The 24,722-nt window shown below is 46.5% G+C and overlaps 1 protein-coding gene across 8 annotated transcripts in view; it reads right to left on the bottom strand.

The window, feature by feature from the left end:
• Positions 1–24,722, bottom strand: part of PTP4A3 (protein tyrosine phosphatase 4A3) — a 197,250-nt gene that overhangs the window by 30,015 nt on the left and 142,513 nt on the right. For 3 of the 8 annotated variants that reach the window (XM_020994934.2, XM_020994935.2, XM_020994933.2), the window contains exon 1: positions 2,188–2,526. The exons of 1 other annotated variant lie outside the window; for it this stretch is intronic. The gene's annotated coding sequence lies outside the window, so the exon portion shown is untranslated. 4 more of the 8 variants (XM_020994929.2, XM_020994932.2, XM_020994928.2 and 1 more) reach the window with 3 other exon arrangements.

Raw genomic sequence — 24,722 nt, 5'->3', positions numbered from 1 at the left:
GCCACAGCAAAACAGCTGGGATCAGTGACTCCCCAGAGCCCCTGCCACCCAAGCCAGAAAGCTCTTTCCACTAAACCAGGCGGCCTCTCAGTAACAGCATGATCCACAGGGGCAGCTAATTCTCAGACCTCTCCCCACCTGGGGTTGGGGCAAAAGGGAGGAAAGGCAGGGAAGTAGAAAGGGCGGGATGTTTGGGAAAAGCAACTAGTACTGGCAAACCTACTTCTAGTAGTCAAGGTAAGGATGAAGGTATGATAGGGAGTGAAAAAACTTGGAGACAGACTAGACCAAGGGGTAAAGAGAATTGCCCCAGGCCCAAAGAGAAAAGGCTGGGAGATGAGAACAGAAAGCAGAGGCATGAACAAGAGAGGAAAGTGTGATTATCAAAGCCAGGAACTTTTCATCTCTAGCTGGGAGGATCCACTCTCAGTGCCCAGAGCTACAACCATGAGGTCTGGGGCAGGCAGTGACTATTCCTGAGCCCACAGCTAATCTCCAACTCCTACAGAGCCCACTCAAACGAGGTCCCTTCCCTCCATATCCACATATTCACATCCTCCCCCACCAAATACCCTCTTTACACACGCAAACACATACACATACAGCTCTAGCTACACAAGGAAGCAAATACACAAAATCCCCACACATACTTCCTCCAGCAAGGAGCATCATTTCCCCAAGATACATCCTCCCCAGCCCCATACAGATACAAATTCCCCTCTGACATACATGTTAACACAAGAACACACAAACACCTCAAACATACACACACATCCTCTCCTGCAACACCCTAACTCAAAATCTCCAAACAGGCCTTCCCCTTCCTCCCCACTCCACATCTAGATACATCACCCCCAAACACGAGTCTCTCAACAATACTCAGACATGTCCCAGAGTACATATATCTCCACACATTCTGACAAGAACACACACACACACACACACACACACACACACATATGCCCACGCCAAATAAACACTCACGTTCCCCAACATATTCCAACAGATACACATGGGAACGCCGGCTCTCTTCAAGTCACATACAGAATTTCCATATGACCCTCATATAGCCCTCCTTTGCCACACACACCTCCATACTCTTTGCTCCGGAAATGAGAACGAACACACACACACACACACACACACACACACACACAAAACGGCCCCCAAACTTCAGCCAAACATCCAGCTGAAAGCAACAGGTTTTCCCCTCCCTCCCCCAGCTCCCACAGGTGCTGGGGTCCAACAAACACTGCTCCACCAGCATGCTGTGTCGCCAGAAAAGGCTGCTTCTTCCTGAGAGTGAGAAGCATGCATTCCTGTTCCTACAGCCTTTTGAAAATCTACTTCCACACCCATGTGGGCACCAACACAGACTCATGCTCACCCACATGCCAGTGGGTTCAGATGTGCGGGGGCATGCACACCAACAAATGCTCGCAAAGACCAGCCCACAGAGGAACCCTGATTCCCCGGAAGCCTCTACAGCAAAGTACAACCAGCCACAAGCACATTTCCCAGGCAGTGCCCCCAGGAACACACACACAACACACACACAAAAAACGCCAGTGGGCACCCCCCTCCCAGAAAGGAGAAGCTTAAAGCACCATAAAAATAGGTATTATTATATGCACAGCACATCCTCGTCCACAGGAGATCACGTAATCTCAAAGCTGAAATGGACTCAACGGGCCACCGGGTCCAACAACGTATCTAAGCATGAACCAGCCTGTTTGAGGACCTCCAGCGATGGGGAACTCACTACCACAAGCGGATGGAGCCTAGGCCACTGTGCACTGGCTTTCGATGTTAGAAGTTCCTCTAAATACTGAGTCCAAAGCTGCAACTTTCACATGTTCTCAAGCACAGCCGGGAGCACAATGACACCCACATGTGTGTATGCATGCACGCGCGCACGAACACACGCATATACACATTTTTACACACACACACACACACACACACACACACACACACACGGCACAGGAAGCTTCCCAAAACAAAGAAGCCATCCTCAGCCTTCCCCACCCCCCTTCCAGGAAAGAAAAGCCCTGAGCCAGGCCTGGGGAAAGGCGTTTTTCACAAGCCACCCAAATGTGCCCAGGGCTCGGGGTCTCCCCAGAGCAGCTCTCTCCCCAAGTCTCCCGCGGGGTCCAAGGGGGGAGAGGGCGGGGGAAGGGGGCTCACCTCTGAGTCACCGCCGGGGCGCCGGCCAGGGGAGGGGAGCGAAGCAGGGCTGAGCAGAGGGGAGCGATGAGAGCTCCTCCGAGGGGCTGAGCTGCGCTGCGCAGCGATGTGCTGCTCTGGGCTGAGCTGGGCTGGGCAGCTCTGCGCTGCGCCGCGGCGCACCGCGCCGGGCCGGGCTGAGCTGGGCTGTGTGGGGCTGCACGGTGAGTGTGTGACCTTAATACGGCCGCCGGGAACCAGTCTGGGGCTGCCCTGCTGGGCACATGACACTGACAAGCGAGCGAGAGAGCGAGCAAGCAAACGAGCGAACACACACACGCATACATACATACATACACACACACACTCACCTCTCCAGCTCACGGGGCCCCTTAGGCATTTCCCAGGCCGGCCCGGTGGGGAGGGGCCAACGGGGCCAGGATCAGGGAAGGGGGAGGGCCCTCGAAGGCAGGGACCAGGGCTGGGGCCAGAGCAGAGCTGGGACTGGGGGCGGGGAGAGGCGGGGATGAGAGAGAGAGGAGAGCCACGGAGAGGAGGGGGGACGGCAAGGGGGAAGGGGGAGGAGAAGGAGAATGAGTGAAGAGGAAAGAAGGAGAAAGACAAGAGATGAGTAAAGGCAGAGAGAAAAGAGTGAGGGAAAACTGCAGAATGAGGGAGAGAGGAAAGAAAGGATGAGAACAAGAACCAAAAAGAAATGGGAGAGAAAACGGAGAGAAAGGACAGAAGAGACGCGACCTAGAAAGGGCCTAACTCTAAGGAAAACTCACTTTTTTAATTGCACTTGAAGGCCCTCCCTCACATCAGCTCTGGAGAGCACAAGGTTTAATTATACTCATTTGGGGTCACAGATTTCAAGAGGAAAGGGACCTGAGAGGCCATCTAGTTGAAACCCCTCATTTTACAGAGAAATGAAGCTAACCCTCAGAGAAGGGAAGTGGGTTGGTTGGCAAAAGTCTTCAAAGTCGCTAAGTGTCAGCATTCAGTGGAGGTCTTTTTAGTTCGAAGCCAACCCTTCTTCCTTTACCAGACCTACCTGAGGTATGAGAGAAAGAAAAGAAAGAGAAGAAATGAGGCTGCAAGATGAACAAGGAAAGCAAAAGAAGTGGGGTGAGGGAAGAATAGAGACAGGTCACAATGGGGTTGAAGGAAACAAATGAGGGGGAAATGAGGGTGGAGAACTCCCAGACAGATCAAAAGCTGACTGGGCTCGTCGTGTGTGTGTGTGTGTGTGTGTGTGTGTGTGTGTGTGTGTGTGTGTGTGTGTGTCTGTGTGTGTGTGTGTGTGTGTGTCTGTGTGTGTGACAGAGAGAGAGAGAGAGAGAATGAGAATGAAAATTACTCGAGTCCAGGGGTCCTCTTCCTGTTCACTACAGAGTGAAGGCTGTGTTTCAGAGACTTGGCCCAGCCCTGAATTTGTCTCTGACTAGGAAGGATGTCCTGGGGTTATCTAGAGAAACCTCAATACCACTGAGCTTAAAGGATGTGTCTAGCTTTTTCTTCCCAGTCTAAGGGCTCCAGGAAATCAGGGTTCCAGGTCTACTCCTCCAGGCCCACAGAGGGCACAAGTACAGGTACAGTGTTGCATATATTATAATTTCTGAAAGGTTTTGGAAAATCTGAAGACTTAAGAGATTGGCCTTCCTAGTCACCACAAATACTGTGCCTTCCATCCCATATGCCACAAAGGGTGGCATGAAAGCTGGGGTACAGTGGGGGCAGGAATAATAATAACAGAAATTCTATGAAGACCCCAGCCCCCATCTGTACCATACCTGACACATTTTCAAAACATTCCCCTACATTGTTTCATATATTGTTGCCAATACAATTGTATTCACTCATTCATTAGACAGACATTTCAGAGTGCCTACCATTTGCTTCACGCTGTGGGAGCTAGATACCCAGTTCAGATAGCATGAAATACTAGCTTTCAAGGAAGTGACCATCTTGTAGAAGCGTAAGATACAAACACATATAACTACAATAAATGACATTACATGTTGGAGAGGTACAAAATGTAATGGTACCAAAGTCTAAAAGTAAGCCTATAGCTTCAATGTGTGCCGTCTATATACGTTACTTCTCTGGGTCTCAGTTTCCTCACTTCTTATAACAGGTTTATTAATAAATTCAGCGTTTCTTCCTTGAGAAACAACCCAGTATAGAAGGCAGATAATAGGTAATGGTGGTAAAAATAATAACAGCAACAACAACAACGTATGTACTTAACCTTAAGGGCAGCTAGGTGGCCAATATATAGAGCACTGTGCTTGGGATCAGTAAGACCTGAGTTCAAATACAGCCTCTAACAATTACTAGCCATGTGATCCTGGGCAAGTAAGTTATTTAATGCTGTTTGCCTCAGTTTCCTCATCTGTAAAAAGAGCTGGAGAAGAAAGGCAAACCACTCTAGTATCTTTGCCAAGAAAACCCCAAATGGGGTCATGACAAGTCAGGCACAAGTGAAATGACTCAATAGCAGCAACATAGTTCTTTAGGGTTTGGCAAAGCACTTTACATAGGTTACCTCACTTGAGCCTCACAACAACCTATATGAGAAAGGAGTTACTGTTATCCCCAATTTACAGATGAGGAAACTGAGGCTGAGAGGCGCTAAGGGACTTGCCCAAGGTCACACAACTAAGTAAATACCTGAAGAGGGATTTGAATTCAGGTCTTCTGGACTCCTAGTCTAGCACTCAGTACTCCACCACCTAGCTGTAGCTACTCTACAACATCCCCAACTACTGCTCATTCAGCCTTTGCTGAAAGACCCCCAGGGACTGAGCAAGCCATCCTACTTTTGGCCACCTCAATTGTCAGAAAGTACTGCTTTTTGGTTTTTTTCTCTTATGAATGAGGAAATCTGCCATTCTGTAACTTCCACCTGTGGCTCCCGGTTCTGCCTTCAGGGTCAAAAGGAATCTGTTAATCCCTCTTCCACATGTCAGCTCTTCAAACACAAGCCCTCCTCGGATAGCTTATCTTGGCACAGAGGTGACCCTGGTTTCCTGAAGACTTTGGCCACCACAACACAAACCCTAACTCTACTGGATATGAAACATCCCTGTTTTCTCATCTGTAAAACAGGAATCATAATTCTACTACCTAAACTTAAGAAAAACACTTTGGAAACCTGAAAAGAAAACAGAGATGGGAATAATTATTATTACACCAAGCTAGAAAGGTACAGGCTTGGACATGGACTATGAGCACCAGCCCCAAAGGCTGGCCGCTAGGTGTTAAATGTTCCTGACCCCGGAAGCTGCCCAGGCAATGAAGGCCTGGGGTGAATACCTACATCCATGAAACCACAGATGTTTGGGAACTGTGCAGAAGTGGTAAGAATCCAAAGCCTCCGAGTGCTACCTCTCCAGATGGGAACACCTTCCCCTGCCCCGTGACCCTCTCAAAATAGACCTTTAAGCCTATAAGTAAACTGAAACCTGAGGAGGGCTAAGCTCCAGAGCTTTGTTTATTCCCCCTGCCCTCCCTTAGCTGTCTCCTCCTCCTTCCCAGCCAGCAGCATTTTCTGGGGCAGTCACCCCTCCCCCCTACCCAGACCGTTACCCTGGAAAGCACCTTCCTGGACTCCCTAAGTAGCCATACCTCAGGCCACCCCCTAAAAGGCTGCTTTTGGTTGGAAGTGCCCAGAGGACCAGCAGACCATTCCCCAGGAGAACTGGGTCTCCTCTGTAGTGCTAGGCATAAATCCTCCCCCACCTCTCTGCATGATAATCCTCTCTCCATAGACACTCCTCTGGTTCCTCTTGAGGGAATGAAATACAACTGAGAAACAAACAGTCCTCAATCTCCCAACTTGTTCTGGAAGGGACTTCAGGGGAAGATAAAAGTAGATCTGGGGGAGGGAGAGGAAGGAAGACGATGGAAGGAAGGAAGGAAGGAAGGAAGGAAGGAAGGAAGGAAGGAAGGAAGGAAGGAAGGAAGGAAGGAAGGAAGGAAGGAAGGAAGGAAGGAAGGAAGGAAGGAAGGGAGGGAGGGAGGGATGAGGAAAGGAAGGAAAGGAAGAAAAGAGGGAGAGATGGGAGGAATAAGGGAAGGAAGAAAGGGAGGAGGGAGGGAGTGAAGGAATGGAGAAAGAAAGGAAGGAGGGAAGGAGGGAATAGAGGAAAGGGGAAGAAAGGCAGGGAGGGAAGGAGGGAGGAAGAAAGTAGGGGAAACATGCCCTTAGCTTTGCCAACTCCTGATCCCATTACCCCTAAGCTTTCCCACCTCAGCTCAGCACTTTAAGAAAGCAGGTTAGTCTTTCCTCCTGCTCCAACAGAAACTTCAAGCAGTTTTTGTTTTCTCTAAAGCTGGCAGGGGTTCTTAAACTGTTTGTTGTGTGTGTCAGACCCCTTTGGTGTCTGCCGAAGCCTATAAACCCCTTCTCAGAATAATGTTTTTAAATGCATATGATAAAATACAAAAGATGACAAGAGAAACCAATTATGTTGAAACAGTCTAGTCTGACCCATACCTGAACAGGGCTCCTTTCTATGACAGACCTAGCCTTCTCTTGCAGACTTCTAGTTAGGAGGAACCTATGACCTCCTGAGGTAACCTAGCCCACTCTTTTAGAAAGTTCCTCCTTATAGCTGGGCTTAAATCTTCTCTGCAGCTCCCACCCTTGGTCCCAGGTCTGCTACTCCATGGGTACAAGCAGAACAACAATGTTGTCTTTGGAACCCAAGGGCTTGGGCCAGAGTCTGCATCTGCTACTTATCAACAGAGTAACTGTGGGCAAATCACTTCACTAGTAAAATGAAAATCAGGCCTCTGAAGTCCCTTCTGGCCCTAAATCTATAATCCTATCTGTGATCTCTCCTCTCCCCATCCCCCTTCTACACAGTAGCCCTTTAAGTACTTAAAAATGGCTAGCTTTAAGGCTAACCATTCTTAATTCTGTCTATCATTCTTGCTATAACATGATTTCAAGGCTCCAATTAACCAATGTCCTTCCCAAAATATGGTGCCTAGAACTGAATATGATACTGACCATGGCAGAATACAATATGAATATCACCTCTCTCATTCTGGACATGTAATGAAGCCAAGACACTCTTCAGGAAGCTCAAACTCTTACTAGCTTTCTTGGCTGCCACTTCACTCAATTGACTCACATTAAAAATGTGGTTCACCAAGACCCCCAGGTCTCTTGCAGATAAACTGTCATCTCAACAGCCTGCCTCATCTTGCTTTGGTGATGCTGATTCTCTGAATCTCAGTGTAGTCCAGGTCTTAACATTTTAGTAATCAAGACCTTAGAGATGATCCAGCCAAACCCCCTTATTTGACTGATGAGATAACCAAGTCTCAGAGAAGGGACTATTTACTCTAGGGTCACACACACCATTAGGAGGACTAGTATTCAAATCTAGGTTTTGCAACTCAAACATCCTTTCCATTAGACCATGCTGCCTCCTTGGTTCAGATTCTTAGTATCCCTCCCTCTCTAGGAGGCCAATTTTTGAAGGCTGCTTAAGTTCTTGGAAGGACACTATCTCAGTGTCCACAGTATCTTCTAGAGTAGTCCTCAAATTTCCTCATCTCTAAACTGGAGAGGGGGCTTAGGTGGCCTCTAAGCTCCCTTCTAGCTCTAAAATGTGAAAGAGACCTCTCCTTCTTTTGACTTCTCATAGGTCTTACCTGGTTCGCCTCTTGCTCTTAGGATTCCTGGTTGTCTTCAAAGTTCAGTTCAGGTACTACTACCAACATGAGACTTTTCCTGATCCTCTCAGGGGTGGGGAACCTGTAGCCTCGAGGCCACATGTGGCCCTCTAGGTCCTCAAGTGTGGCCCTCTGACTGAATCCAAACTTCACAAACAAATCCTTTTATTAACAAATCCTCTATTAAGACCTAGTTCCTAGTGCCATTCTCCTTTCACTCCTGCCTAGACCCATGGAAGTACCTGGTAAATCGACCTTGTCTATATTACGTTTTTGCTTATATGTGTTTGGGTTGCTGTCCCCCACCCCTCATGGAGGGCTTAACATGCCTGTTTTTGAGTCTTTGTCTTTGAACCCCAGAGCCTAACACAGAATTGAGGCTTAATAAATTCTTGTGAATTGACTTGTACCATATTCATTTATGTAAATGACTCAGACCCCTATCACACTGCAAACTCCATATGGGTAGGGAGAGTATCTTATCAAAACCTTGCTTTGTGCCTAGCCTGGTAAGCAAACAAGTGGTGCTTAAAACATGTTTGCTGAACTGGAAGTCGAGACTTCATCATTTTTCATCTTTGTTATACCCAGCAACCAGCACAGTGCCCAGCATAAGACAAGTGCCTAATAACGGTTGCCATGATTTGAATTATGGTCCTTGTGAAGAAGGGAGTGAAGATGGCCAGCATTTAAATAAATAGATAATTTGATCAAGAACAACAATGTACCTGACCTCAAACAAAATAATGCCAGTTGGTGGATGACTGACCAAGCACCGTCCACAACCTCAATGAGGGCAAATAGTTTACGGGGAAAAGGAGGGATTCTTCATTTCCTTTTTTTTTTTTGGACAGGGTTACTAATAGATAATAGGAATGATGTGGACTAACATAACTGGATTTCATAAGGCACCTGACAAAGTCTCTGAGCACATCCATCCCCTCATGAAGATGTAGAGATGTGGATTAAATCACAGCAGTTAGCAGGTTTCTAGAAACATTGATTTAAATGGACCTAAAGAGTAGTATTAATGGAACACTGAGGGCTCAACAGGTCTTTAGTGAAGTGCCCTAAGGCTCTTGTCCCTCCTGTTCTGTTCAGAGAAGCTCAGAACTGGAAGGACACTCAGAAAAACAGGAATCTTCTCTACAACATCTCAGACAAGGAGCCATTCAGCCATCACTTGAAGCTCTCCAGTAAGTCTACCCACTACCTCCTAAAGCAGCCCCTTCCACTTTTGGACAAATGTAATCGTTAGGGAATCTTTCCTTATATCCAAAAGAAATCTACAACTTTTTTAAAAAATCAAAGACTTAGATGAAGGCATAGATGTCACATGTGATAAAATTGCCAGTAATCCTGATGATCCTAACATAAGGCAGGGATGAAAGCTGTGGCCACTGGGGATGGTATCGTCAGAATGCAAAAACAAATTCTGGTCTGAATCCAACAGGATGAAATGTACTCGGGACAGATAAATGTAAAGTCCTATGCTTGGGTCTACAGTATCAGCTGCACAAAGATGGAAATGAAGAAAGGTGTCACTAGGCCACAGAAAAAAAATCAGAGGGTCTGGTGGACTTCAAGCTCAATGGTCAACAGTGTGTCAGGGCAGCCCGAAAAACTATAATGGCATCAGGTCACGTTAATCAAGCACTTATTAAGTGTCACAAGGCACTATGATAGGCACTGGAGATACAAATACAAGGAATAAAACAAAAGAGTTTGCATTCTAACATAAGAGATAAGTATTTAGTAAGCATGGATAGCATGAATATAAAGAGAATAAATACACATTCATGCCAAGGAATTAACTGCAAGGTAATTTGGGAGGTTAGAGTCCAGAAAGATGAAGCCGACATTTCTGCAGCACTGCACCCTGGTCATATTGCATCTGGGGGATCATATTCTATTCTGGGTGCTACATTTTAGGAAGGACAAATTGAAATGTGTCCAGAGCAGGGTGACCAGGATGGTGAGAGGACTAGAGATCATGTCCTATGGGGATTGACAGGAGGAACTGGAGTTGTTTAGCCTGGAGAAGTAAAGATTTAGGTGATGGGGTCCATGCCAGGAGAGCTGGTTTCAATTATCTGAAGAGCTGTCTAGGGAAGAGGAATTAGCCTCCTTCTGCCTGGTCTGAGAGGGCAGAACTAAGAGCAATCTGAGGAAGTTCAAGAAAGGAAGATTTTGGTTCAGCATAAAGAGCTCACAATAAGAGCTAATAAAAAATGAAGTAGGTTACTACCCCCATGAGGGAATGAGTTCCCCATTCCTGGAGGTCTTCAAGCAGTAAGTTCAATGACCATTTGTCAGCAGGGTTGTAAAAGGGATTCCGGCTTGTAGGGTTGGATTAGATCCCCTGTGAGGTCCCTTCCCACTCTGAAGATTGACATTCTATGATCCAGGATTCTGGTCCCAACCGTTTACTTCCCCTGCATTGTCAGGCTACAAAATTAAGCCTCTTGTGTGTAAATAAGGTCAATCCCAGGCTGGGTAGGATGTCATGGAAGCCCCATGGGTAGGATGGTCCTACAGCTGCCCCCTCTAGCCCTTCTCTCAACAACTTCCAAAAGGAAAAAGAACTTTAATATCTCTCTAAGCTTCTGAATGGCTGCAGACCTCACTGAAAGGCTCTGCTTGATGTCGGTTGGATACAAGGTCCTTGGGGTGGGAACAGGAAGGATCTCCCTGAAGGAGGGACTGATGAGGAAAGTAGGCACAGAAGCAAGACTCCTTAAGATACGCCAAGGCAAAGAAGACTCAGAGACCAGGTGTCATTGTCAAGAAGGGTGCCCAGGGGTCTGGCTCTCCCAGTAGTCTGGATTGACAACATGCAGTAGCAGACAGAAGACCTGGGGTTCAAGCTTCACTCTGATACTTCCTAGCTATGTGACTCTGTACAAGTCCTATCTTCTCTGAGCCTCAGGGTCCTCATCTGTGAAATGGGGGTGATAACATCACCTACCTCACAGGTTTGTAAGAGCCAGATCAGATAATATCTTTGCAATCCTTAAACAGCTCTATGTGAACTATTACTGTCAAAAGTCCCTTGAAGCAAAAAAAAAAAAAACAGCCCTTTGCTAGGAATTCAGGAGACCTGGATTCCAGCCAGTCCTAGCACTACCAAAAACTCCCTGTATGACCTCAGACCAATCACTTCCCCTGTCTGGGCCATGGTTTGTTCCCTTGCAAAATGAGGGAAATGAATTAGGATTGTCTCTGAGGAGGACCCTTCCCACTCTGACATTGTGTTCTTATGCCCTTATACCCTTTAGGCTCTGACCTTCTGATTTCTGATCCACTGAAATCAGTGAAGGATCTCTGTCCTCCTCAAACTGAGATGACTCTGACACCAGCAAGTTGTAGTGTCTGAACCAGGCACATTTGCTCACCTTCTTACCAACAGAAAATCATGGGTGGGCTGAGGAAGCTGAACCTGGGGCCAGGGTCACGCTCATCAGGACTAGATGACCTCTGAGATCTCATCCTCCTCTGACAGTCTTCCATTTTGAACTCCCACTCATGGTTCCATGAGTGGACCAGAGTTACCACAGAAATGCCTGACATTTCTCATCTGAATCCCCCAACCTCCTGCAGCCTCCTCTATGACTGAAGCACTGGGACGAATGCTAATAATATTCCCAGAAGGTTAAATTAAAACAGTGTGATTGTTGAGCAAAGGCAGAGAATGGATAAGCATGCTGTGTCCAAAGCCTAACTAGGGAGAAATGGGAGCTTAAAGATGGACAGGCCCTTAGAATACAGAATGTCAGAGTGAGAAGGGCACGTAGAACATGGAATGGCAAGGTTGGAAGGGCCCTTAGAACATGGAAGGCCTAGGTTAGAAGGGCCCTTAGAGGGCATTTATGCCAATCCCTTCACTCTACTGAGGCCAGAGAAGTGAACTGACTTGCTTTTTTCCATATAAAAAGTCATTTGAAGATCTGGGAGTAGATTGGCTTGAAGCTAAGGACTGGTGGAGATGGGGAAATGATGTCAGAAGTAAAATAAGGCCAGATGGGCCTTATTCAAGGTAGAGGGCCTTGAAAGCCATGCTGAGGACCAGTGTCTCAATCCTCTCAGGAATGCACAGCCAATGTCTATTTAACATAGTGAGAGAAGATGTAGTGAGATGAGGTGCAATATACTGAGGTGCAGGGCTGATTCCTACAGTGTCTAGGTAGCTCTACCTCACAGTAAATTGGGAGCAGGACCTGAGGGCCAGGGAAATAACTGTCTCCGGATGTAAATGGAAAGAAGGGTGCGTAATGTAGTGGGGAAAATAGTTACGGATGAGGCAGACAGATGAAACCAAGTCAGGTCTCCTCACAGCTCTATAGAGGTGGAAATGTCCAAGCTCCTATGAGTTCAAATACCATCTCTATTCAGATAACTCTAAAATCTACATATCTAGCCCTAATGTGCTTGGATTCCTGAATTCCTGGAATTCCTGAATATGGACTGGCATTAACTCACCTTTGAAAACTCTACCCTCCCACCAAGCTGGACTGGTAGCTATGCCCCAACCTTCATCCTCCAACTCTCCCTACCATACATTTGCACAAGCCATATTCCTCAACTTCAAGAAATCTTGCCTTTGTTCAAGGCTCAATGCAGGTGTCACCTCCCTGATCACTTTCCTCTGTCCCCAGCTACTCATCTCTCCTCTTCCTCTCCTCTCCCTCTTCCCTCTTCTCTCTTTAGTTCTCTTGTCTCTCCTTTTTCCCTCTTCTCTCTCCTCCTCCTCTTCCTCCTCCTTCTTCTCTCTCTCTCCCTCCATCTCTCTCACTCAGATTATTTTTTTTTTCTTTGCATGTAGTACCCTCTCCAATACAATGCAAACACCTTAGGGGTTGGCATTATCCCCAGTGATTAGTCCAGAGCCTTGTATATGGTTGCTTTCTTCAGCTGCTGAATACAGGGACATGGGTGTAAAGCCATGTAAACACGTGGCAGGGGAGTCAGAAGTAGTGGTTCTGAAATTAGATGGGTCTGACCTTCAATTCTGACAGTTAACTGTGTGCCCCGAAAAGCCGATCTGAAGCCAGGCTTCATAGGATCACATCAAAAATCAGAAAGAGCCCTCAAGATCATCCAGCCTCTCTCACAGACACCTAGGGAAGTTCAGTCCTCACAGGAGCTCATTATGCTACTAAGCACTGGAACCACTGTAAGCAGCAAGGGCAGCATATGAATCCAGAACCTGACTCCAAAACCAGGTGTTTTCCCACTAGGCCACAGTGCCTCTCACAACCTTGCTTCCTCATCAGCACAATGGGGATAATAATACTTATACAACCTACATCTAAGGATTGTAGTGAGCTATAGAAAGGTGAGCCATAATTATAATAATTATCATTATAATCTTTTAATTATGACTACGACCACATACTCACCCCTCCCTGGACCACAGAGGGCATGTCCCCAGAGACCTAACCTGTACAACATCCCAGCTCTCAGAGTAGAGATGGGCAGGGAGGCCAGCAGAGTTCCTGACTCAGTTCAGTTTCCAAAACAGGAAGCACATTTGGCCTTTTCCACATGAGCCATGGTCCACTACCACCAGCCAGCCCCAGCGAGGGACACCAGGTACAGCGGCAGACTGAAGAGTATGTGCATGGAGCATAGGGGATCTCAACCAAGAAAGGCCGCATTTGAGAGCCCACAGTGTCAGGTAGCATGGCCTTCGGACGCAGGGGGCCACACTGGGTTCTCTAACAGCTGGGCCCCGTCACTCCCTGATCAAGTACAAGGTATGCAGTGAGGATAACAGCAAACACATAGGAGGAATTTTCCCTCACACCAACCCCTTCGAGGTCTTTCACCATAGGGTAGTCCTTATGAGGACTGGCTAGCCATGGAAAACTGTATTCAACAAATCCCGGGAGACATGCTATCCCAGGCTAGCCCCTGAGAGGTCTGTTATGCCAGGCTAGCCTCCTCTCCAAGATGATGAGATTATCTAACCCACTAATCCCAGATTCATTCCTTCAAAGTCTGCTGCCCACAAATCAGTGGCTATCGGTTCTCCAACACATCAGCCCAGGCTTCAGCTTGCCAATGTATAAAATGCGGATAAATGAAAAAGGATCCATTCTGAATGCGGCATCAGGCAGCACCATCCATTTCACACGTTCCTTCAGCACACAGTCACCCCAAGCAGCTGGCCTCCATCCTGTCTTCCACAGAGTCCACTCCACCAATAATAAAACTCCCTATCTCTGTGACAACTTAAGATTTAATCAGTTGACAAGCATGTATCAATCTCTCACAAATGTGCCAAGCACTTAGAAAGGGTTGTCATCAAACAATTTTGTGCAAATAGGTAGATGTATAAGTTTTATTATGCCCATTTTAGAGATAAGGAAACTGAGGTCCCAACAGATGAAGTGATTTGTCCTAGATCCAACAGCTGACTTAAGTACTGGCGCTGAGATACAAACTCAGGTCTCCTGGCTCTAGATTCAGGGTACTTTCTACCACATTGCAAATAAAATCAACAAATATTTTATAAATTGCTTATTACACACAAGCTGTTCCTACTTATCTGTCTCATCATAATAACAATTGCTATTTGTATAGTACTTTAAATTTTGTAAAGTGTTTTACATGGGTTATATCATCAGTTGTTGCAATCTTACATAGTCTATAGGCAGGTATGTGGTTTAGTGGATAAAACACTGGGTCTGGCGTCAGGGAGACCTGAGTTCAAATCCAGCCTCTGACACTTACTACCTGTGTGATCCTGGGCAAGTCACTTAACCTCTGCTTGCCTCAGTTTCCTCATCTGTCAAATGGTTACCTCCCAGAATTGTGTGAATCAACCGAGATTATATTTGTGAAGTGCTTAGCACAGTGCCTGGCACACAGTAGGTGCTTAATAAATGCTTATTCCATCCATTTCATTTGATCCTCACAAAAAGTTTGTGAGAATTTCAGTGTGATTATTGTCATTTTTATTTTATAGATTGAGAAAGCAGAGGTTAAGCAACTTTCCTACAGTCCCAAAGCTAATGTCAGAGGTGGGGATGAGAAGACAGGTCTCCTGACTCCCTGTGCAGCCCAGCCCTCTACCCACTAAGACACACACAGCAAGTCCTAAAGTCGAGTTGCCCTGAGCCAAGTACAAGTCTGGGTACCTGCCTTGTGGCTCAATTACCACAGACCCAGGAGTGACACACACGTTCTGGAAATGTGCAAAAAATAACGGGAATAGGACAGACAAGTCAGCTGCAGAAAGGAAAGAGGTCTACACAGCAGATCTTTATATGTCTTCTAGCCAAAAGGGACCAATTTTTGGACTATATGCTGCTTTTGAATTATCTAAGGTTCCCAGCCCATCACACATGCAAGAATGAGACTTAACAGTCCTATTCAGCTCCACTAGGTTTTCTTTTTCTTTTTCTTTCTTTTCTTCATTCAGCAAAGTGCTGATATTCTCAGTTCATGAATCCCCATCCAATCCAGAGGTCTAGGTCAGTGAGACCCTCTAAAGCAGAGCTCGGCCCCCTGCTCATATGACCATGGGTGTTCCAGGATGCATCAGGACTGCTTCTCTTACCTCATCCCTACTCCCCGTGTCTCCTTCACTCCCCCTTTCCCATCTCAGAACTCAGCCAGAGGACCCTGTTGCTCTCAGTTGATTCTGCTGCTGCCTCAAAACCCAGGGAGGAAGGGGAGGGGGGATTCAGACATTCTAGCCAGGACTACATAACTAAGGAACTGGAAGGGCCTTTTAAGAACCATTTTATAGACAGAAGAAAACTGAGGCCCAAATAGGTTAATGACCTGCCCAATGACAAGCAGTTAGGTAGTAGCAGAATCAGAATATGACCTCAGGGTTTCTGATTTTAGACGCATTGATCTTTCTATCTGTTCTCAATCTCGCTGATTGATTCCAGCTCCGAACTCCCATACTCCGAGAAGGAAGGGACCACTCAGAATGCCTATCCCATGGACCCCCACCTCCCTCCTTGGAACCCAGAAGGGCTCAGGTATTCCAGCACAGTATTTCACCATTCCTAGCTTACCCAATCCTGAGAGTAAGGGGCCAACAGTCATCTCCATCCCTCTCCAGCTCCAGAGGCCAACTGCTGCTGGGAGCCTGTGCCCTGGGCTAGCCCTCCTCGCCCCTGGCCAGTTTCCCTCTGCAGTCCTGAGCAGCGCCCACCACGCTGGGGCACGCTTCGGGGCCGCTATTGCCTGAGGTGGTAAACAACTCCCATCCTCCCAGAAGCTTCCTGCAGGAAGCAGGAACCCGAGCAGGGACGGATCCCACGGCTCTCCGGGGATATTCAATAGCCCGAGCAACATATTTCCGAGGCTATTTATAGAGCCGTACAGGCATCACGTGGCCAGGCCCAAGTCTTCCCCATTAGGATGGGGTGGCTCCGACGGGCTTGTTTTGAAAGCAGGAGACGGCGAAGGCCCCGCTGATAAACACCGGGCCCCTCGCTGCTCACCCACACCTGTTTTCTATATTTAGAGTCAGGCATCTGCAAGCAGGCTTGCTGGGAGGAAAAAACAGAGCAAAGGAGCTCTGGAGGCCAAAGCAGACAGGAGAGGGGGCAGGCAGCAGTAAATTAAGCCCACTCCCCCCCCACCCCCGGTCCATGGCAACAAACTCCAGACCTTGCCTATAGGGTAAGGGTAACGGGGTTAAGGGGGCAGGACGAAAAAGAGTGAGAGCAAAGGTACAGAAAGCAGCAGGTGGGAGTCCACAAACCTTGGGGGCTGTCGGCTGGGACCTCTGGCATGCCTGGTAGATAGAGCCCTGGCTGAGCAAGAGAGAGCCGGATTCCAGGCAAGGCTATGCCCCTGAGGGCTGTGTGAGCCGAGGCAGATCACGGGCAGTCTCTGAGATAGCCTCCTTCCTCCTCTGTGAAATGAAGGAGCTGGGCTAGAGATTCTCTCTAAGCTCCCTTTGAGCTCTACAAGACTCCAGAATTCTGCACAATTTGCTTTCCCGGATACCATGTGAGGCTCTTGGGAGGTTTGTTAACTATAAAGCGCTAGAGAGAAAAGAAGAAAAAAAAAACCACCCTAGACTTCCCGACTGCCATCATGCTGAGCCATGATGCTTCTCTTGAGGTCAGGGGCTGTTGACCTTCTTTGTGTCCTGGAAGGAAGGAGACAAGCATTTATTAAGTACCTACTGTGTTCCAGGCACTGCACCAAGCAGCTTCTCCTAGGATCCTCACAATAACCCTGAGAGGTAGGTGCTATTATGATACCCATTTTACAGTTGAGGAAACCGAGGCAGAGAGAGGTGAAGTGACTGGCACAATGTCACACAACTAGTAAGCCTCTGAGCCCACCTCTGAATTCAGATTTTCTGCTCAGTTCACTATGCCACCTCGCTGCAGTCAACAAACATTTATAAAGTACCTACCACGTGCCAGACGCTGTGGTTGTTTGTCCTTTGTTCTCAAAGAGGACCATGACATCAGGAAGATGCCATGAATTGCAAGCGGACTGGGCTTAAGTGAGGCAGGGCTGTGTAAAGTCACCAGCTTTACCCTCTGCCCTACCTGTGTCCAGTGGCAAGACATAAATCAGGACAATTGGAGATGGGCCAGATGAAGTGGGAGGCCTTGGCCTTTTGAAGCTAAGGTCTTTCCCAGGTCTCAGTTTATCTGAGGCAACACCCATGTAGTGATTAAGGCTGGGTAAAAAATGAGGGAAAGAATGGCCTATCTTTTACCTAGTCAAAAAGAAAACCAATCTGGGGGTGAAGACCCTCATGGTTTCTGACCAAAACAGAAACAACTGCTGTTTACACTCACTCTGAGCCATCAAAATCCAAACAAGGACCAAGTGAGGCTTGGGCTGGGACCTATTGTTGGCCAATCAATGAAGAGCCAGAGTGATTTGGGTATAAGGCATGGTCCATAAAAAAGAAATCTAGCCCATGACCCCAAGGTCATGAAGTTTCAGCAATCAAAATTAATATTCCTTTGGCCAGAGTACCTGCTGGTAAGGGCATGATTCCCTCCCTATGTGGACAGAGGGAAAGGAGAAAGAGAGGAGGGAGAGGAGGGAGTAAAGGGAAAAGAGGGAAAGGAAGGAGAAGAAAAAGGAGAAGAGGGAAGGGAGGGAAGGAGGGAGGGAGGAGTTATGTTGCTCAACTGAAACTGGCCAGTTAGGTCCCCAATGGGGCCGCTACTACTACTACTACTCATAGGTTGTTGTTTGGCCTTCATTCTCAAAGAGGACCCCATGACATTGGGAAGGTGATGTCATGACTTTCAAGTGAATTGGATTTAAGTGAGGCAGGGCTATGCGGAGTCACCAGCCCCACTCTCTCCTCCAGAGCCTTCTGGGTCCAGTGGCAAGATACAGATCAGGACAACTGAAGATGGGCGCCCATGCTAGGGCTGGGAATACACAGAAAGGTAAAAGAGAGTCCCTGCACCAAAGAAGCTTGCACTCTGTGATATCTATGGATCCCTTCTTGGAATCATGTTGGTTTAGCCTTCTTTTTTCCCCTTAAAAAACAGGGATTAGTAATTATTAAGATGTATTTTTTTTCTCTATGCAAGTTCTCCCTACCCCAAAATCTATCCACAAACCCCATGACCCTGCCACTAAGAAACCCTGCTATAGATAATCAATGAGTGGCTCAAACAACAAATTTGGGCTGATTACTAAGTCACTTTCCCTCTCTGAGCCTCAGTTTCCTCATCTGTGACATACTTGTATACCATCAACATTGAAAGGTAGTCAGGAGGACAACCCTTGTAAACTTTAACCTGCCCCCAAAGCATGCATCATTATGGGGTTAACAAATGTCAACTATCATTCTCATTACTGTTATTGAATTTGCTTAGCCCCTTTGTGGGGGTGGGGGGAAGAGTCCAAGGCTTTCAACAACACAACTGAGAACCAAAAGGAAGATTTTTTGAAAAGCCACCAACCCAATAACATTATCTTACTCAATCCTCACAACAACCCTGAGAGGTGGGTACTATTGTCATCCCCATTTCAGCAATTAGGAAACTGAGGCAAAGTGATCTGCCACCCACCCACAGCCACTGTATGAGTGAAGTGGGATTCAAGCCCTTCTACCTCCAACTTCAATACCCTGCCTCTCTCACTCCCATCAGGCCCTCTCTCCCTCACAGCCTACTGACACTTACTGCAAATGGGTCTGGTTAACCGGCTTCCAAGCCCACCATGGATGACAAGGCAGGAGAAAATAACCCTGGCAGCCTGTGAAGGCTACAGGGGGAAGAAACCAGCATTTCTACAGCGTGTCGCAAAAGTCTCAGTGAAGTTATAAAGCTTTCATAACTTCAAAAGTGTAAGTGCTACAAACTTACAAAAAAAATTTGAAAGAGTAATTATTTCCATTTTAAAATATTAATATGATTCTTATTAAAATTCAACAGAGCAACAGTCATGTGCTATACATCTCTCTAGTCACTTCCCAAACTTTGTAAAAACTTTTCCCGGCTGCTGCTCAGGGACTGAAAGGATTTGGAATCCTAGCCTTAAGATCTTTCAAACATTGAGGTTTTGATATATATGACAGTTCTGATGTGACCCCACAAGAAACCATCTAATGGAGATAAATCCAGATGACTGAGCTGGCCAAGGTGGAGCTTGGCTCCACCAAGTCACTGGTTTGCCACACATGCAATGTACAATGACAGGGTGTCCCATTTTGTTAAAGTGAAAATGTTAAATTCATTACGCAAAAACCACAAAGTGAAACTAGTGTAAAAAATTTAAGTAATCACACATTCAAGAAATGATGCTTTTGGGTAAGTTTGTAGCATTTAATACTTCTGAATTTATGAAAGCTTAAAATTGCACTTTAAAGTTTTTAAAAGGTCTTTCCATACACTCTTTCATTTGAGCCTCACAACACCTCCTCCCCCAGTAAGATAGGTGCTACAGTACTATCATCCTGTTTTACAGACGAGGAAACTGAGGCTCAGAGAGGTTAAGTATCTAGCCCAGAGTCACACAGCTAGTAAGTGTCCCTCACAGTATTAGAATTCAGGTGTCTCCTGACTCCAAGGCCAGCCTACTTAGAGGTGGCAAGTCTAGGAAGTTGTAGAAACCCAGGAGAGAAGGGCTGTACGTTTAGGGAGTAAAGCCAAGGGCAAGTGTTAGCCATGATCAAACCCCAATTATGGTACATACCAGTTTGTTTAGTACACTTACAGAATCTTTCAACTCAGCTCCAAGAACGAGGTGAGTGAAAATAGCACTAATTTTCATTTCCATAGCTTTTTCAGGTTTAATAAAGTATTTGGCCCACAACCACCCTGCAAGGTAGGTAGTACTATTAATATCTCCATTTCAGAGATAACAAAACTGAGGTTCAGAAAAGGATAAGTCTATTCCCCCAAGGTCTCACAACAATAAAGCGATAGAGCCAACACTCAAAATCACAGGTGTGGAAGTTGAAAGGATTCACCCAACCAGTGAAATACACCCTCAGTAACATGGCTGGGAGATATTTCAATGTTTCAATGGGCGTACCCACCATCACCTCTACCAGACCAGAGTGGGAAAGTCACTGGGCCCGAAAGCAATGTAAGCAGCAAGGGCAGGATGAGAACTCGGGTCTCCTAGCAGCACAGGAACGAAACCAGGAAGCCATCTTCGAAGAATCTCACACCTTACCCAACCCAAAGTCAAAGGCACCAGCCTCCCTCCCTCTGGAATCAATACAGCTGCATCAACTGCCTTGGGAGTCTGGAGCCCTGCTGTCCACTTCTAGTTCTGTCTAGAATTTCACTGGATATGAAATAAGTAGAGCACATTAGGGTTTACATATCACGTTCTAAGCAACCACTTTCTAATGCAGGCAGCCCCAAAATTATCCCTATTTTACTAATGAGTAAATGCACACAGGAGCAAAGTAAAGTGGCAGGTCTTGCTTATGGTCAAACTCACTTTAATGGTTCAGTGTGTACTTACCAAGTACTTGCTATGTGCCAGTTACTTAGCTAAGCACTGGGATACAAAGACAAAATGTTTATGTTCTACTGGGGAGGGAGGGGCAGGAGGGGACATGACATTTAAAGAGCTAAGTTAGTACCACCCACGTAACACATGAGTGGAGCCATTAAAAAAAGCCAGGGATGCCAAGATTCAAAGGTGAAGAAGGAATGTGTTCAAGGCAACAGGGACAGTGTGTCTAAAGGCCATATACAAGGAGTTAGAACGTTGGATTCAACAAACACTAGGTAGGCCAGTATGGCTAGAACAGAGGTGACTGATGACGGTAATTTAAAATATATAAATATATACATATTAATATAATATAACATAAATATAACAATATATTTCTATATAAATATATAAAACTTTAAGAGTTTTATATATTATGTCATTTGATGGTCACAACAACCCTTTGAGATAAGCACTATTCCCATTTTACAGATGAGGAAACTGAGGCTGATTAAAGTTAAATAACTGATTTAGGATCATACAGTTAGGGAGTTGTCCAAAGCAGGATTTGAACTCCAGCCTTTCTGATGAAGAAGTTAGACTTACCCAACCCCTTCCAGCTCTGACCTTCAAATTCAAAACCTGTCTCTTGCTTACTACTGGTGGGACCATATAGATCAATCAATCTGAAGCAATCAATCAAACTACCTAGGCAGCTAGTGAGTAAGAATGATGGACTCAGGGGGCTGGGAGATCTGAGTTCAAATTTGGCCTCAGACACTTATTAATTGTATGATCTTGGGGAAGTCACTCAGCTTCTGTCTGTCTCAGTTTCCCCATGTGGAAATTGAGGATAATAGTAACACATATCTCCCAGAGTTATTCTGAGAACCCAATGGGATAACATGCATAGCTTTGTTATTAAACCTTTATGATGTGCCAGGCACTGTGCCTTAGGCAAATCACAGCTTCTGTGGGCCTCAGTTTCCTCAACTGCAAAATTAGGAGCCTGGGCAAGATAATCAACATGAGCAGCATCAGCCGTCATCATCTAAGGTCCCTTCCAGTTCTGACCTTCTGCCTTACAAGGAAGGCCTCTTTTCCGGCTCTGGCACTATATACTCTATCGCCCTTTCAGCCTCTAGGCCCTGTGATCCTTCTGATCTCAGCCCCCTCCCCAACCCTCCTCCCATGTCACCCAAGTCCTCAGCAGAGCTGGGAACAAGGCTTAGGAGTCTCAGCTCCCAGACAACCAGGCCCCCCTCTCATCAGCAGATAACCTGACCACAGTGCTGAGTCACAGCAGTCCTCTGCTCTTGGGTAAGAGAATTGGCTTCCGAGGTTTTCCAAGAAAAACAAACAGGCATAAAAGAAAAACAGACCAAGTGCTTGCAATTAGCCACGGGTTGGCACAGAGGGATGGCACAGCCTCCCCAAGCCAGGCAACATCGGGATTTCGGCATCTATTGGATCTGTCTCCCGGGGCCTGCCTCCTCTTAGAGATACTACTTATGCATTCACAGAAGATGAGAATGGGAAGGAACCTTAGAACTCATCTGGTCAAAACCCCCTAAATTTACAAGTGGGGAAACCAAGGCCAAGACAGGATCAGCAACTGCCCCAAAGCCGCCCAGCATGGCAGTGGCAGAGTTTGGAATCTGACACCAGGCTTCTGACTCCTAATGTTCCCTCTTCGAGGATTATGGAATCAGAGAGTTAAGGCTAGAAGGGACCGTAGAGATCTCGTAGTCCGACTCTTTGTTTTACAAATGAGAAAACTGAGGCCCAGAAAAATAAAGTGACTTACCCAAGACAATACAGGTAGCCTCAGGCCAAGGGAGAATTTGCCCCTCTGTAGGTGTGGGGCAGTGGGATGAAGGAGGGGGAGAGGCAGTTAAGGCGTCCTGAAGAATATGATTGGGGCCGTGCCCTGAAGGTAGGATCGAAGAAAATCTGAGCTTCTCCAGTGAGCATTTCAGGCTCATGCCTCAAATTGTTTGGTAGGGAGGGAGTAGAAGGAGCTGGGCATGCAGCCCTTGGGGCCACCTGCAGGCATTGGGCAAGGATTCTAGGAACAGCCCCTGAGCTCCCTCAAGGCCACTAAGAATAGCTTTCCCAGAAAGGTAATCAGGTCTGGCTTCCCACTCAGTGGCAGGTGGGCCACAAGGCCAACCAGAGCCAGAGACGGTGGAGTTTCATCATAAATGCACCTTAACCCCTACACCAGAAGAGGTGAGCAGAAGGGCGAAGTCCTGGGGAGCCCTTGAACCCTAAGCAAGGAAGACATCTTTCACAGCCTACCACTTATGAGGCTACGGGGCCCAGCAAAAAGGCTGAGGCCCCCATGTCAACCTTCTGACATCTACTCTGCTATGATTAAGAAGGTTTAAGGTGGGGTGTCTTAAAGATGAGGACAGAGCCCTGGTCAAAACTCCAGTGGCTCCCTAATATTTACAGGATTGAAAAATGTGGCCTCTGTTTGACTGTTCAAACTCTTTCTTTTTTTTTTTTTTATTTTTGCATTTTGGTGTGGCAATCGGGGTTAACTGACTTGCCCAGGGTCACACAGCTAGTTAAGTGTCATGTGTCTGAGGTTGGATTTGAACTCAAGTCCTCCTGACTCCAAGGCTGGAGCTCTCTCTACTTGTTCAAGCTCTTTTCAAGCTGGCCCCTATCTACCTTTCCAGTCTTCAAACAATTTATTCCTTTCTAGACATTCCACAATCTGCCTCCTTACTGGTCCTCACACATGCCATCCCATCTCCAATCTGTAAACCTTTGTGCTATCGGTCTCTCATGCCTGGACCACTCTCCCTCCTCACCTCTGCTGCTTAATCTCCTTGTCTGCCCTCAAAAATCAGATCAAAAAATAAAAATAAACAAAATTTGAATGAATGAATAAATGGAGTAACTCAAATCCCACCTTCTGTAGATTCTTTTCAGCTGCCTCCTAACTCCTACATATACACATCACTCCACCTGACTTCTCTCTGAGATGACCTGCCATTTACACAGTATATAACTTGCATGTACATCCTTAACCGCATGCTGTCTTCCTTATTCGAATTTAAGCAACCTGAGGGTAGAGACAATGTATTTGCCTTTCTTTAAATCCTGAGCACTTAGCACTTAGTGCCTGGCCTGCAAAAAGCACTCAATAAATGCTTAATGATAAGTCTGTCTAGGCCACATCTTAGTTGTGTGGCCTTGGGCAAAGCACTTCCTCCCTCCAAACCTCAGTTTCTCCATCTGGTAAGAAAAAAAAAAAAGGTAAGAGATCATTGCACCACCTCCCTCAGGTGGTTGATGGAAGCATCCAAATTCAATTCCACTGAGATTCATGAAGCACCAAAGTACAGACAGTTGGGTGGGAACAATGACAAGGAATCATATTTATAGAGATTTTTGAGTTCATGAGGTATGAACTGAAAGATAAATTAAGCAGGTATTATAAATGCTTGTTGATTATTCTTACCCTCATTTTATAGAAGGAAATAAGAGGCAGCTTGGTGTGGTGGATAGAGCTCCGGACTCAGAGACAGGAAGACCTGTTCTCGAGTCCTACATCTGGCAAAAACTAGCTGTATGACCCAAGGCGAGTCACCTAACCGTTTAGTGTTCCAGACTGTAAGATGTAGAGAAGGCAATGGCCTTCGCTGAGAGAGGATGGTTCCCTCATAAATTCTCCTCAGGGAATCAGCGAAATCACCAGCCTGGTCTTTACTCCTAAGAACAATTGTTCATAGTTACTTAGCGCTTTAGGTCTTATGACACGTTTTACCTGTGTTATCTCATTTGATCCTAACAACAAGCCCATGAGGTATTATTACCCCCCATTTTACTGAGCAGGAAACTCTGAGGCTCAGAGAAGGGAACTAGCTTATTCAGGGCCACACAGAGACTAAATCAGAAGCAAGATCTGAACTCAGGTCTTCCTGACGCCAAGGCTAGCACTC

Source organism: Phascolarctos cinereus, unplaced genomic scaffold (assembly GCF_003287225.1).
Source record: "Phascolarctos cinereus isolate Bilbo 61053 unplaced genomic scaffold, phaCin_HiC Scaffold_4;HRSCAF=312, whole genome shotgun sequence".
In the NCBI taxonomy this organism is placed as follows: Eukaryota; Metazoa; Chordata; class Mammalia; order Diprotodontia; family Phascolarctidae; genus Phascolarctos; species Phascolarctos cinereus.
Note: the sequence above shows the minus strand (reverse complement) of the source record. Positions and strands in the feature narration are given on the sequence as shown.